Genomic DNA, 16000 nt, shown 5'->3' on the forward strand with positions numbered 1-16000 from the left:
AGCAGTTAAGTCCCATAAGATTTTCACACACATTTGAACTATTTTTTTATTGTGTAAAGGGTGGCCGGATGCCCTTCCTGCCGCCACCCTGTACCCCCGCGACGGAATCAGTGTACCACAACAGTATGCGTAGTGTGTAGGCCATGGAATAGTGGGAAAGTGTTCAGATGTCTGTTGGCCGTGTAACTGAGGCGGAACATGGGGACCAGCCCGGTATTCACCTAACAGGATGTGGAAAACCGCTTAAAAACCACATCCAGGCTGGCAGGCACATCGGCCCTCGTCGTTAATCCGCCGGGCGGATTCGATCCGGGGCCGGCGCGCCTACCCGAGTCCAGGAAGCAGCGCGTTAACGCTCTCGGCTACCCTGGTGGGTGATCTAAAAACTTTACCAACGACGTTAAAAGTATTTGGCGTCTCTTGGCTTGCAGAGATATTATTGGTACTTTCGTAACAAGATATGCAAAGATTAACACAATGTTATCCGTTTGATATTGATTTTATGCATCTCTATCTAAGTTCTTCTTATTTCAATGTAAATGAGACTTGCGCTAGTCGACGTAACACTGTGCTGAAGGGTGTCGGGGATGACAACCAAAGGGCCTGCAATCTAATCTCATTGACGGCAGTAGAATTGTCTTCATCGACATGAACTGCTTCGAAGAATCCCAGCGACCAGCGAAGACGTGTTTGTAGACGCCCAGGACAGCCGTCTGACACCATATGACTGTCGCCTACCATGCGGTCTGACAACCCAGAGTGACGGGTCTGAGGTGCCGTTTCACCTCGTCACATTTTGGTTGTAATCCGCGGCACCCTTATAGCACAGCGGCACGTCGACTGTATTCTGTGCTCCGCTTCGGTGCTCCTCATGGCAAGTGATCGTGGGCTTACATTTCAGCGAGTAATGGCCGCCTGACCACTGCTAGAGTTTCTACTGCATGTTTTCGTCCTTGCTAAAAGCTACTTTGGACAGCACTGTCGCCGGATTTCTTCCGAATTGAGACTGGTTGGGGCATTATGGGCAGAGCCCTTAAACCATCTTGGGGTTTTGACGATCTAAAGCGTCAATTCGACAGAATTTCTCACGATATCCCTCAGTGGGACAGCGAACAACTCTGTCAATCAATACTAACCCGAATAACGACTTGCATAATGGTCAGAGATAGGTGGGCGTATTATTGATTTGCTCAGTTTGTGAAGCTCTTCCTCTTGAGTGAATCATCCACTTTTTTGAAATTGTAGTCAATTGTTTGTCTGTGCAATACATCACATCTACCGATTTCCGCTCCATTCGTATAACTCCTTCGTACTGCGTCACATTATGTCTTACAGTGTAGTTTTATGAACAGAATACCGTTTAATTAACTCTTTACCAACAAAGTGTTTGTGAATCTTAACTTAACTAAGGCGTATAAAATGTTTAAACAACTTATGGGAATGCAACCCGGTGACGTCCTCAACAACCGCTGATATTTCGACAGGTACCCCGTCATTTTTAAGACCTAAATGCAACGAGGGAACGCTAGGCAAGAACTTTAAACCCTCGGTAGGCGGGGCAACACTAACAAAGAACCATAATACGGCATACACACAAACACACACACACACACACACACACACATACAGGGCGAGAGGGAGAGAGAGAAACCCTGAAAGTTAGTCAACTTCACCCATCCCGAATCACCTTTTAGCAGAAGACAGATTATATGTTTGTTGCGCTATCGACATACCGTGAGTCAGGCGATCGATGGAAATAACGAGGTGACACCTAAGTCTATAGCCATGCTACCTTATGCAGATAGCATTTCCAGTGAGACAGGTCGTTGTATTCGGAAACACGGCATGAGGAGTGTTTTTTCGACCAGCATCTAAGATAAAGTTCTCTTAGGGACTGTGAAGGACGATCTCGCTTTGCGTAAGGCGGATGTCTACCATTATTCCTTGTAGTTTTGGCATGTCATACATCGACAGAAGGGTGGAGGACCAGTGTACAGAGCATAAGCCTTCACAAACACTTACCGTTGTTGAGCAAGTACGCTACTGCAGAACATTACCTTCGTAACGGTCATCCTATGGAATACAGCAACATGTAGTTTCTTGTGTATTGGTGTAGCTGTTGCGGCAGGGTTATTAAGCAAGCACTTGAGATTAAATTAACAATGCAACATAACCATTTTTGCTTCTGTTCTGCTTGGAATCCCGCTCCTTCTCTGGTCAAACAACACGACAGTGTTAATGCTGTTTGCCCCATCGTTGGTAATTAAAATCCGCTATTGATAACTTCTAAGGTGAAAATGAAAAATGGAAAGGCAACGAGGCCAGATGATCTTCCTGCAGACTTGTGGAAATCAACACACAGGGATTCAGCTGAATGCTCTACGGATTACTTTAATAAGATCATTGAGGAGGGAAAGATTCCAGCTGACTGGACATGTATCACAACAGATCCAATTTGGAAGCAGTAGGGAAGTCCAGCTGATGTAACAATTACCACCCAATACGCCTTCTGTCACACACCATGAAAGTATTCGAGCGCATCGTCGATAAAAGGATCCGACAAATTGTCAGTCTCTCCATCAATAAATCTGATTTCCTGAAGAGCTATGGGCCTACAGATCCTGTCCATGAAGGTCGCCTGCTTATGGAAAAGCTCCGTGAGAAGTCAAAACATCTACTCTTTGCCTTTCTCGACCTCGGAAAGGCCTCTGAGCGAGTGCCACACGAGTTAATTTGGCTCGCCCCTGGGTGAGACTGCTCTACCAGAACCCGAAGAGCCGGGCACAGTCAGCTGCCGGACTATCTGACGACTTAGCTTGTAAGGTGGCATTATTTTGAGCCACATTACAACTACCACGCCGTAAAGAAGACGTTTTAATAGTATAATCATCGAGACAGGAAACCATTCACGATGCTGACATCGGCTGGGGATCTTAATTTGTAGCAGAATATCTGCACGTTGGGCGATAGTGAAGCGGATGGAGACGGGAGGCTGGCAGGGGAACGGGAAAGACACAAGCAAGGCAGGCAGGCCCGAGAGCTGAAGAACAACAGCGCCCATAAGCTACTGGAAACCCCAGGCAGGTGGACCGCGGCTTAGCGAGAGCCACGTGGCCGAGGACAAGGAGAAGACTCAGGGGCTCGCTCACAAAACGCGTGGCGGCGTGTAGGTGGTTTTCGCAACGGCCGGAGCGGAAGCTTCTGGAACAGTCTGGAAGCTTCTAGAAGCTTCGGTCTGTTGCAAAACTGAGATTGGTCGGCGCTCGGAAACGAACGCCTTCCAGCAACATGATTGGCCACACGCACTAAAGGGGGGGGGGGGGGGGAAGAAAAAAAAGAACAGGAGCTACGAAAAAGCGTAGCGACTAGGAAACACTTGTTCCTGGAGGGTCGAGGAGAGAGGTTGGTCTTGGCGAGGTTACAGAGTACTTGTAGCGAGAGCCTGAGGATCGTCTGGTGTTCCACGGCAGCCGTGGATTTGCCCACAGAAGCTTTTGGTGAGGTAGAATTTATGTTATCTCGTTGAGGCGAGAACCTTCGCAGTGATAAGCGTCAGATCACTCTAGTGGACGTACATTCGCCACGGCGGTTAGGGAAGTAAAGTAAATTGCTGATCAGGTGTCTTTTTCGTTCTCTGCTGAGGCTTCATGTTGCTAGTCGCGAGTGTAGTTCTAAACATAATTGCAATTGCCATAGCTGATGTCAGTATTCCGCACTTGAATTAACGACCGTGAATATATCTGCCAGACAGAGCGATTACCAAATGTGAACAGGCAGAACTATAATGTTGCTCGTACTGTGTAATCTTGAATAGAGTGAATTGCAGAAGAGTAAAGAATTTAACACTACTGAGTGTATCATTTGAGATCTAGTACTTTCCTTGGTCTTTTTATTATTTCCTTATTTGTGTATTTCATGTTTGCAACCACCTGGTGGAGGCAGTGTTTGTAGGTCAGCACATCTGAACATTCTAGCATATACTGAGGATATGGTTAGAAACCAACTAGATTTGCATGCGACTAGTTAACGTCACATATAGAGCAAAGGACAAGCTTACCCTTCTGGAGAGCGTATAATTGTCAGGGTGACAAATTAGCGTTATAAAATCCAGTGTGCAAAATTTTTCACTTGTACGTTCTGCTCGCAGCCCTACCCATCAGCAGAAAAGAGCAAAGCAGAAGCGGTAGCTTACAACCTATTTCATCAGGAATGTGCTCTCTCACCGTTCCTATTTATCACTGAGATGGATACCGTTACAAGAAACCTGCAGAAAGTCTCAGCCTGGACGTTACTGTATACTGATGATGTGCTAATGGCCAGTGAAGATTATAATGATCTACAACTTCAAGCCTGGAATGACCGCCTTGCAGATGTAGGACTACGGCTTAATGTGTTGAAAACATATTACCTTTCCACAGATTTAAATGACTCTGTAACTATCAGAATCAATGGTATTGACCTCCCAACAGCAAGGACTTTTGACTACCTGGGCTCGACAATTGATGCCGATGGAAATCTCAGTGCAGAAATCTCCAACCGTCTCAGTAGCGCGTGGCTCACATGGCGTTCCGTTAATGGAGTACTATGCGACAAGAAAATTCCAAATAGGCTTAAATCAAAAGTATACCGATCGGTAATCCGTCCAGTTACTCTGTACGGGGCTGAATGTGGGCCTTCAACAAAGGAAGTAGAGCAAAGACTTGCTGTTATGGAGACGAAAATGCTTAGGTGGACATCGGAATTAACATTGCATGACCACGTCACAAATAATGAAGTTCTCTGACTATACGGTGTCCCACCAATAGTAGACAAAATGAGAGAAATACGCCTACGCTGGTACGGGCATGTCCTTAGAGCAGGCGAGACAACAGTGGCAAAGACTAGTCTCAACCTAAGTGGGAAACGGCCAGCAGGGCGACCAAGGCAGCGATGCTTGACACCCTGCTCAAAGACCTCAAGATCTCAGGCCTTCGCCCTGATCAGGCAGAAGACAGCAAGAAGTGACAACAACGAGCCAAAACAGTGGACCCCGCCAGCACGCGGGACAACCGCTAAGAAAGAAGAAGAAAATAACTTCTAAGGTTGGTTATTTTTACATTAAATGAGGCACTGAGAGCACAAGCGGACTAACCCCGGAGAAGTCAATATGGAGGAAACAGGTCTCATAATACGGGCCCACAAATAATGTATGTTTGTGATACATTGCAGCCTTGTAACATGCATATGATGTCACTGTGGTTTTATTGAACAATATTTTGACATAGATAAATTACAAAAGTACTATATAGTAGAATATTAGCAGTTTTGTTGTGGCTTAGTCCATTTTCGCTCCAAGTAGTTGAACATTCTCAATGAAAGGTCCGTTAGTACGCTGATGCATGTGACAATAGTATTCATTACTAGTATACATTGTACACATTACATGTACCATTTTACATTGGTTTCTGTAATGTTACGCATTGTGTTACATTTCAAAATCATCCACAGGCAATGTTTCTACAGCATTTGATGACGTTTGTAAAGTTTTGTAGAAATCATGATGAAGTGGAGGTACATACGGAAGCAAACTTAGCAGATCCTTCTTTTTTGCCTCTGTAATTACATTTCCATTAGGATAAAGCAGTTCGAGATTGCTGATGCATGTGGATGTTCGTTTGGCCACATCAATTTCCTGAAATGGCTCTTGGTTTTGGTTCGAGTATTTATACAATATTTTGAATCTGTTGGTTGCTTCATACCGCAGCCACTGTATGTTCAACCATTGTACTTTACAATTGCCAGAAGACATTTTTCGATTCGTGATGTTTCTTTCGAGTTGTTTTGTTGAAAAGAAACATTCCGCATTCATATTAATTACCTTGAATGGATTCCTTTTTCTGGCACTCACTACCACATCATTCCAGTGTTTAGGACGGTAAATATTAGGAAAATACTTTTTTCGTTTCTGAACTAAGCCAAAATCCTGATCACAGGGCAGGTACGAGTGTCCGCTAACTAAAAATTTATGGTCTATTTCCTTCACAGAGAACTCTGAGCTGTTGACAATGTATTGGCACAGTACAGCAACCTTTATGTTTCTATTCTGGCCTCCGCACTGATCAGAGTACATAATTAGTTTTTCAGTCCTGACAAAATTGCGTATGAAGTACAGCAAACAAGAACCAATTTCTTGTGGCCCTCTCGACGCAATGGATTCATGCCACAGAAACATGTATACATCATCATTGTGCATATTGTGGATGCCAAAGCAATATGTCCACAACTGACGTTTGTAATAGCAAACTCCAGTTGAGATGATCGGTGTAGGCAAAGTTTTCATCAAATCAAATGTTATCACTGTAACGTTACCATCTGATTTGCTGAGCAATGTATCACTATGTAAACCTGCCCGTGCATACTCAGCTTTTTGCTGATGGAATTCACGTTTTGCAATTAACTCCGTCCTCTCCTTATCATTATCGGCAGCTGTTATTTTTACCTGCAAAGCATCACATGTTCGACAAGAGTCGGACACTGGTGGATGAAATGACAAATTGAAGTTTTCGTAAAAATTTTTGCGGAAAATAAAATGAGAAACGGGCATTTGCTCCTCTGCACAGTACAGTGAATACATGACTGATAAATTTAAATCTGGTCCTAAATACTTTCTACCGTTATTTTTATGATACGCATAATGGCTTTCATACGCCGGGAATTTTTCTATGAAACGTTTTACTACATCAACTTTGTGGCGAGGTGTTTTATTACCAGGTTCACCTTTACCTCTACCATCACGAGGAGGGGTGGCTTTTTCCCCTTTATTCTTGAGTACCCTATCGATTCTTCCAGCAGATACGGCTAAAGTATTCTGAAAGAATCTTTTGCACACCCTCGTTTCAGACCCATTTGAATTGAGCAAGTAATACAATCTCGTCTTCTCCCTACGTGAATGTTGCTGACCTACGTAAGACCGTGCTTTATCAACGACTTTAATCATGGTAAACAGGAAAGCCGACTGCAGATCGTGGCTGCCTAAATTATAAAACTCATTGAACACTTGTTCCTGCTGTTCTTCGTTGATGTGTTTGTGGCACTCATACCGGCACGTACACTCGCTGATTTTCCGCAATTCCTTTCGAGGTACAAGGTTACCCTTACGGTTTACATACTCTTGACCTAGAGCTCTCCGTTCTTTCCTAACGTTACGAAGCCATTTATCTTCGTTTCTAAGCCGCTTCTTTCCTCGGCTCCGTACCACGGCATCGTCGTTCGTCTCTGGCACGTCCTCTGGAACAGTTGTTGCTGCAGCCGTGCTCGCTCTCGCGTCTCCCGGCACGTCCCCATCGGACGCAAACATCTCTGTAATAACAATATCCATCCCTCAATGTAATATTAACTACACTACAGTAATGGTCAACGTGTGCATTGGTATCCACAGGCGAAGCAATTGCTCAACACAACTCGGCGGGCGGTAAAACATTGTTGTACACATAACATTACAAGTGATCGTTACTTGATTACACAAAATAGCAATACATAAAGTATTGTTTGTATGTCATTCTGTTTTCGTATGGAAAACAACCTGCATTTTCTGAACAAAGTCACCATTCGAGATACGGTACATCTAGAAGTGTTTGCATATGAACGCGTTAGTGTACAATCGACAATGTTATCCGCAAAAAAGGAATGGAACACAATACAAACTAACCTTCCAATTGCTCCTCCACGCTTTTCGCAGGGGCTGCCATGCCGATCAACTGAAATACACGTCCACGTGGTCACTGGTCCAATACGTTGTTCCACACTAAATACACAAGTCTTTCGTTCGCCGGCGTCACGCGCAATGGCAGTGGACGGAGAGCATAGAGCACAAATGGACTATGACGCATAGTCCACCCCTGCTCTCAACGGTATCTATCGGCGGTTGAGTGCAACAGCAATGTTTACGTTGCTACATTAGACAAACCTTCAGATAAACAAACAGATCAACATGCATTGCATAATACTCGTATACTGTTATCACAACATGTCAATACCTCAAATTCACAAAAAGTGTGGGTTAGTCCGCTTGTGCTCTCAGTGCCTCAAATGTATTCGCAGTTGCAGGCATGGACAACCTTTCGCTGTATAATGGAATGACGACAACGAAACTTTCTGCCAGGCCGGGACTCGAACCGAGATTTTCCGCTTATCGCAAGCGTTCGCTTTAACTTCTTTTTGTTCTCATTTTGTTGTATACTGTTAGTTGATTTTTTTCGGGGTGGACGTCTGATGACACCCGTGCAGATTGTTCGTTGATCCGTTCATTCAGTTTTTTTTATTATTATTACAGAGGGTAGCTAACTCTCTGACCGAACACGTTGGCCGTTTAGCTATCCCAGCACGACTCAGGGATCAGGGCCAGACTCAATTTCCATATGTCACCGAGTTTGTTCTGCAAGCTGTATCCGTACATCCATTATGTATAATTCTGTACAGGGGAGATATTCTACTTGAAAGTCGCTTGGCTGGTGTCAATGGGTAAATACGATATTGCAGTGCTTGTGTTACTCAGAAATACGATACAAAGTTCCTTAACACATGCATGCATGTTCGCAGGAAACTTGCATTCTAATTCGGAATAACACAGGCACTGTAATATCGTATTTACAACAACCAGTCTTTGAGATATCTGCAAATACCTTGCAATATGAGTACTTAGTGAAGTGATACGTGCACAGTTTCGAGAATGGCGTCCTCTGTTGGTGGAGTATGTCTAGTCCTTGGATGACCTCTGCGCATTAGTTGTGGACGAAGATTAGCGATTTCCCGACGGGGTTGCTCCAGGCGACGAAAAACATTCTTGCTGGGATGACATATTTGAGGTTACCGTGCAACAAAAGCACGAATTGCAGCGGCAACTTGGTTATTGGATGCAGTCAGCCCCAAAAGAATATCGACGTATTCATCTATTGTGTACTCCATCAGGAAGTGCACTACATGAACTTGACAGGACCCATTACGATTTTTGCACTGTGTAGTTAAGGAAACACTCGCATGGAATTCACTGGATCCCACTGTCGTGTAATCGGCCATTGTCATGTGACAAAATGATGTCCTGCTTATAAACAACGAGAACTTGGGAACGGACGTCTCAAAAATAAAGAAAAGAATAAATCTGACGAGGCGTAGAATCATAGCTCCATAGTGGATGTGGGATTGATGCCCCGGCAGTCTACTGTGCTACGACGAGTGGAGCGGTAGTGCTACGAGATACACGTTCCTCTGTACTTCCCGATGCGCTGAACGGTGAGACGGTGTTGCCAGCTCCTCGTTTTCATACATGTGTTTTCAAAATTCACCCGATCTAATTTTGCGAGATAAAGTTTTATCTTGAATCTGGGTGAGGATTTGCATGCCGATCGCCAAGTGCGGCAGTTTTCCTTCACCCTGTACATTCTATAAATTTCGTTGGGTCGTGTCTGAAGAAAATGTATGTTTGATCCATTGAGGAGGAGCAGGAGGAGACTAGCGTTTAACGTCCCGTCAGCAACGAGGTCGTTAGAGACAAAACACAAGCTCGGATTAGGGAAGAACGAAGAAGGAAAAAGGCAGTGTCCTTTAGAAGGTACCATCCCGGTATTAGCCTTGAGCCGTTCGGGGAAATCAAGGAAAACCTAAAATAGGGTGGTCAGATGCAGATTTTAACCGTCGTGCTCCCGGATGAGATTCCAGCGCCACCATGCTCCGTGATCCATTGATGTACACTTTTTCTCCTATGAAGATGATTATAATAATCGAACCTTGTAGAGAATAGGCTTGCAATTGCGCAGCCGATGGCATATATATTTCTTTCGAAAAATGATTTTTACATTTTGCACTGCACGCATCCAGTGTTTCAGCAGCCATTCTAAAGGATTTTCAGACTTGTTGGTTAAAGACGAATTGAATCAAAACTTCACAGGAACATTAATCTCGTATATCTCTCGAGTTTTCAAACGTTACCGTTCTTCGTTTCTGATTTATATTCGTAGAAAGATAAATATTAGGTTGATGCATAAGTTTGTAGCGATTTTGTTTTCTATGTTGGTTCCATTTGGTATGAGTTTATTTATCGATTGTCGTTTTTTATTTGTAGTTCACTGTTGCCCCCCTCGACCTCCCCCCATGAACCACGAACCTCGCCTTTGGTTCCTCAGCGTGCCTCAACGATACAGATAGCCGTACCGCAGGTGCAACCACAATGGAGGGTTATCTGCAAGAGGCTTTTTCAGTAGTTCCAATGACAACAGTCTGGGCGATTGACGTGTAACATCAACCAAAATGGCCCTGCTGTGCTGGTACTGCGAACAGCTGCAGGCGCCGCGAAAGAACAGCCATAATTTTTTCCTCAGGGCATGCAGCTCAGCTGAGTAGTTAAATGATGGTGGGATCCTCTTGGGTAAAATACTCCTGAGATAAAATAGTCTCCCATTGGTATCTCCGAACAAAGACACTCTCAGGAGGATGCCGTCATCTGAAGAAACAAAACTGGTATTCTACGGATGGGAGAGTTGAATGTTAGATTGCTTAATCGGGCAGGGAAGGTAGAAAATTTTAAAAATGGAAATAGATATGCTGAAATTAGACATGGTGGGAATTAGTGAATTCATTGTCAGGAGGAACAGGACTTCTGGTCTACTGAATACAAGGTTATAAATACGAAATCGCATATGGATAATGAAGGAGTGGGATTAATCATAAACGAGAAAGTAAGATTGTGGTTATGCTACTACGAGCAGCATAGTGAATTTGTAATCGTAGCCAAGAGAGACACGAAGCCCACACCTACAACAGTAGAACAAGTTTATATGCCAACTAGCTCCACAGGTGATGAGATTAACGAAATATATGATGAGATAAAAGAAATTATTCAGATAGTTACAGGAACCGGAATTTAGTTGTGATGGGGAACTGGAATTCGATAGTAGAAAAGGAAGGGAAGGAATAATAGTAGGTGAATATGGACTGAGGGAAAGGAATGAAGGAGAAAGGCGTGTGGTAGAATCATAATTTAATCACCGTCAACAATTGGTCTAAGCATCATTAAGGACGATAGTCTCCATGAAAAGACTTGGAGACACCAGAAGGTTTCAGAATGATTATATAGTGGTAAGACAGAGATTTGGGAACCAGATTTTAAATTGGAAGACGCTTCCAGGGGCAGGACTCTGACCAAGATTTATATGTGACTTACTGTAGATAAAAACTGAAGAAATTGGAAAAATATAGGAAATTAAGGAGATGGGACCTGGATAAGTTAAAAGAACCATAGGTCGTTGAGAGTTTCAGAGGGAGCGTTAGGCAACAGTTGACTCGAACAGGGGAAAAAGTACAGCAGAACGCGAATGGGTAACTTGAAGAGATTCAGTAGTCATAGTAGTAGAGGATCAATATTTAAACAGACAAGACCGACTATAAATACTTGGATAACACGAGAGATATTGAATTGAATTGAAGAAAGTAAAAAATTAAAAATACAGCAAATGAAGCAGGCGAAAGTGAATACAAACGCTTAGAAAATTTGACTGATATGATGTGCAAAATTGCTAAGCAGAAATGGCTAGAGGATAAAAATAAGGATTTAGAAGCATTTTTCACTAGGGGTAAGATAGATACCTCCTACAGGAAAATTAAAGAGGCCTTTGAGGAAAAGAGAAGCAGCTGTATGAATATCAAGAGTTCGGACGGCTAGCCAGACATAAGCAAAGAAGGGAAAATTGAAAGGTGGAAGGAGTACATTGAGGGTCTGTAAAAGGGAGATGAACGTGGAAGCGATATTATAGGAAGGGAAGTGGTCGTTGATGAAAATGAGATGGGAGATATGATACTCCGAGAAGAATTTGACAGAGCACTGAAAGACCTAAATTGAAACAAGACCCTCGAAGTAGGCAATACTCCGTCAGCATTAACGATAGCATTGGGAGAGCCAGCCATGAGAAAACTCCTCTATCTGTTGTCCAGTATGTATGAGACAGGCGAAATACACTTAGACTTCAAGAATAATGTAATAATTCCAATTTCAAAGAAAGTAGTTGCTGACAAGTGTTAAAATTACCGAACTATAAGTTTAATAAGTCGTGGTTGCAAAATATTAGCACGTATTCTTTACAGAAGAAAGGAAAAACAGGTAGAAGCCGACCTCGGGGATGATCAGTCTGTGTTCCGGAGAAATGTAGGAACACGCAAGGTAATATGATACTACAGCATATGTTACAACACCGGTTAAGGAAAGTCTTTTGACAAGGTTGACTGGAATACTCTCTTGGAAATTCTGAATAGCAGGGGTAAAATACAGAGAGCGAAAGGCTATTTATAACTTTTCCAGGAACCAGACGGCAGTTATAAGAGTCGAGGGGCATGAAAGGCTAGCAGTAGTTGAGAATGGAGTGAGACAGGTTTGTAGCCTATCCCCAATGTTATTCATTCAGTACATTGAACAAGCAGTAAAGAAAACCAAAGAAAAATTTGGAGTAGGAATTAAAGTTCAGGAAGAAGAAATAAAAAGTTTGAAGTTTGCCTACGAACTTGTAATTCTGTTACAGACAGCCATGGACTTGGAAGAGCAGTTAAACGAAATGGACATTGTCTTGAAAGGAGGATATAAGATGAACTTCAACAAATGAAAACATGGTTAATGGAATGAAGTCAAATTAAATGAGTTGATTCTAAGGAAATTTGATTGGGAAATGAAACAAAGTAGTAGATATTTATGCAGCTAAATAGCTCATGGTGGCCGAGGTAGATAGGGTATAAAATGTAGACTGGCAGTGGAACGAAAAGTATTTTTGAAGAAGAGAAACTTTTTAACATTGAATATAGATCCAAGAGTTAAGAAGTCTTTTCTGAAGATATTTGTCTGGAATGTAGCCATGTATGGAAGTTAAACGTGGACGATAAGCAGTTTAGACAAAAGGAGAATAAAAGCTTTCGAAATGTGGTGCTACAGAAGAATGTTGAAAATTAGGTGGATTTATCATGTAACTAATGGGGAGGTACTGAACAGAATTGGGGAGACAAGAAATTTGTAACACAGCCTGATTGGAAGAAGGGATCTCTTGATGGGGCTCATTCTGAGATGAGACATCAAGCGATCACACATATGGTATTGCAGGGAAGTGTGGGGGGGTAGAAATCGTAAATGAAGACCAAGAGATGAGTGAGTAAGCAGATTCAGAGGGGTTTAGGTTCCAGTAGTTGTTCGGGGATGAAGAGGCTCACACAAGATAAAGTGGCATGGAGAGCTGCAACAAAGCAGTCTTCGAACAGTAGACCACAATAAAAACAACGAAAGAACTCTAAGATCTATGGGGCAAATGAACAAGTGTGTCATTGATTTTCTAATGGACTGGTATTTAAGTATCATAAATTGGGTAACAAATGTGTTAACGCTTACTTTCATTTTCTAGTCAAATAAGTGGACATAAGAATCGTAACTACAAGTCGCCGTAACATATGTGTCGCTTACCAAAGTTAGGAACATCAGCACCTAAGTACGCTCCAGTATTTTAACAGTTAATACCTGAACTGATATTACTTTAAATTAAGAATTAAAGTTATAGTAGTCTTCCTCTTTCTTCAAGGGACGCTTGAAAAGAAAATTTTAGTATAGTACACATATACCCTCCAGACAAAATTAAAAAAGAAACTGCGAAAATTGGACCACACATATGGCAATTTGCAGGAGCTCAGTAATTATTTCAGGTACAGAAATGAACTTCAGTTAGCACATAGATGTTGTTATGCTGAAAGTTTACGAAAAATTCCATTGCGAATTATGTAGGCTAATAACTTCCTTAATTCACAGGTTTGTGAAAGAGCGCACAAGCCGGACGTGTCTGGTCACATTACGAGCACAGGAACGACAGAAGGCAGCCTCTCAGAGTGATAACGCATTCTTTCGGACACAGGACCATACAGTGCTACAGGAAGTATCTTACGGATTCCTAGTCAAGTCATATAGCTACGCAACAATGTCTACTAAAAAGGAAAGCCTTGAGGGCGATGTCGTAACTTCAATAACTAATAAGGCTCATTTGTAAGTGTTGTGTTAATAGTTATGCGAAGCAAAATATTATCTGCTAATGACTCACCATGTGCATCAGGAGGGTGACAGAGTGTCCGGGAGATGCAGAGATCAACCTTCTATGCGATGCATGTGTTACACTTCACAAATGGACACCTTCGACATTCAAGAAATGTTTAGACAAACCATTAGCTTACACCATGAACACCGAATGTAAAATGGCGCGCTACAGTGATCACAAACGTTCCACCATCAAGATCGAAGGCGAACTCCTCGGGAGTTATAAAACTTGCAAGACGTCAGTTAGATATCCACTCAAAAAATGGATATAGTGTCATATTGGTGTAACAAGGTGACGAAAACTGATGGAATGCAACCGAATGTGGAAACAGTCTGTCGTGGAGCTCGTCACGAAACTGACTACCCTTTAAGGGGCAACTGCAGGTAGAGCGATAATTCATAGCCACGGAAAAAACAAACATCCAAAGGCTGAATTTGTCCAATGGTTCCTGGTGGTATGAATTCCAATGTCACAGACATTTCAGGAGAGATACATTGCTCAAAAGCAGTATGATTTCTATACGGAAACTAGTAATGAAGCAAAAGCAAGTTATTTTGACCAGCCTTTGACCAAAATCAGCGCTCACACCATAGGTGTGGTTCTCTTACGCCCATTTATCCACTCTTGGGTGCTGGAACGTAAACATTCCGTATTGATCTTGCAAGATCACGGATTCGAGAAAGAATCGTAGAGGACAGAGCACGTCCAACTTCTCGCAGCACAATAAATAACGATCAAGCCAATATACCATCTAGATTAACGGTCAGCATAATTGTGTACGGATGTCTTAAGACATTGATCTTGTTACAACTCTTTCGCTGTCTATTATTTCCATGGTTCCTTTCATATGTATATCCTCTTCATGTCCCGACTGGTCGGAGCTGAAAGCAAATTCCGTACTGAACGATGGGATAAATTCGTATGTCTCGTCTACAACTTTTCGAGTCGATTCTGCATATTGCTGTGCATCCTCAAGATGATGCTTTGTTTGAAATTTCATTATCTAACGTCTTCCAATTCTGTAGCATTATGTGGAGTTACGCAGCCGTACACTCCTTCCCTTGAAGTCACCTAATCTATGTCACTCGCAATTTTATGTGCATAACGTAACAGGTCACCATCATGCACATCCTGTAAATTGTATCAAGCATTCTTGAACTGAGCAGACACCAAGTTTTGTAACAAGTTTGCCCTATCCTCCCTCGAATACACACTATGTGATCAAAAGTATCCGGAACCCACCCAAAACATACGGTTTTCATAGTAGGTGCATTGTCCTGCCACCTACTGCCAGGTACTCCATATCAGTGACCTCAGTAGTCATTAACGTGATAGAGCAGAGTAGGGTGCTCCGCGGAACTCACGGACTTCGAACGTGGTCAGGTGATTGGGTGTCACTTGCGTCTTACGTCCGTACGCGAAATTTCCACACTCTTAAACATCCCTAGGTCCACGTTTACGATGTGATATTGAAGTGGAAACGTGAAGGGGCACGTACAGCATAAATGCGTATAGGCCGACCTTGTCTGTTGACTGACAGAAAAATGGCTCTGAGTACTATGGGACTTAACTTCTGAGGTCATCAGTCCCCTATAACTTAGAACTACTTAAACCTAACTAACCTAAGGAGATCACACACATCCATGCCCGAGGCAGGATTCTAACCGGCGACCGTAGCGGTCACGCGGTTCCAGGCTAGCGCCTAGAACCGCTCGTCCAACCCGGCCGGCTGACTGACAGAGACCGCCGACAGTTGAAGAGGGTCGTAATGTGTAATAGACAGACGTCTATCCAGACAATCATACAGGAATTCCAAATTGCATCAGGATCCACTGTGACAGTTAGGCGGGAGGTGAGAAAACATGGATTTCATGGTCGAGCGGCTGCTCATAAGCCACACATCATGCCGGTAAATG

This window comes from Schistocerca cancellata, chromosome 1 (genome assembly GCF_023864275.1).
Source record: "Schistocerca cancellata isolate TAMUIC-IGC-003103 chromosome 1, iqSchCanc2.1, whole genome shotgun sequence".
Classification (NCBI taxonomy): domain Eukaryota; kingdom Metazoa; phylum Arthropoda; class Insecta; order Orthoptera; family Acrididae; genus Schistocerca; species Schistocerca cancellata.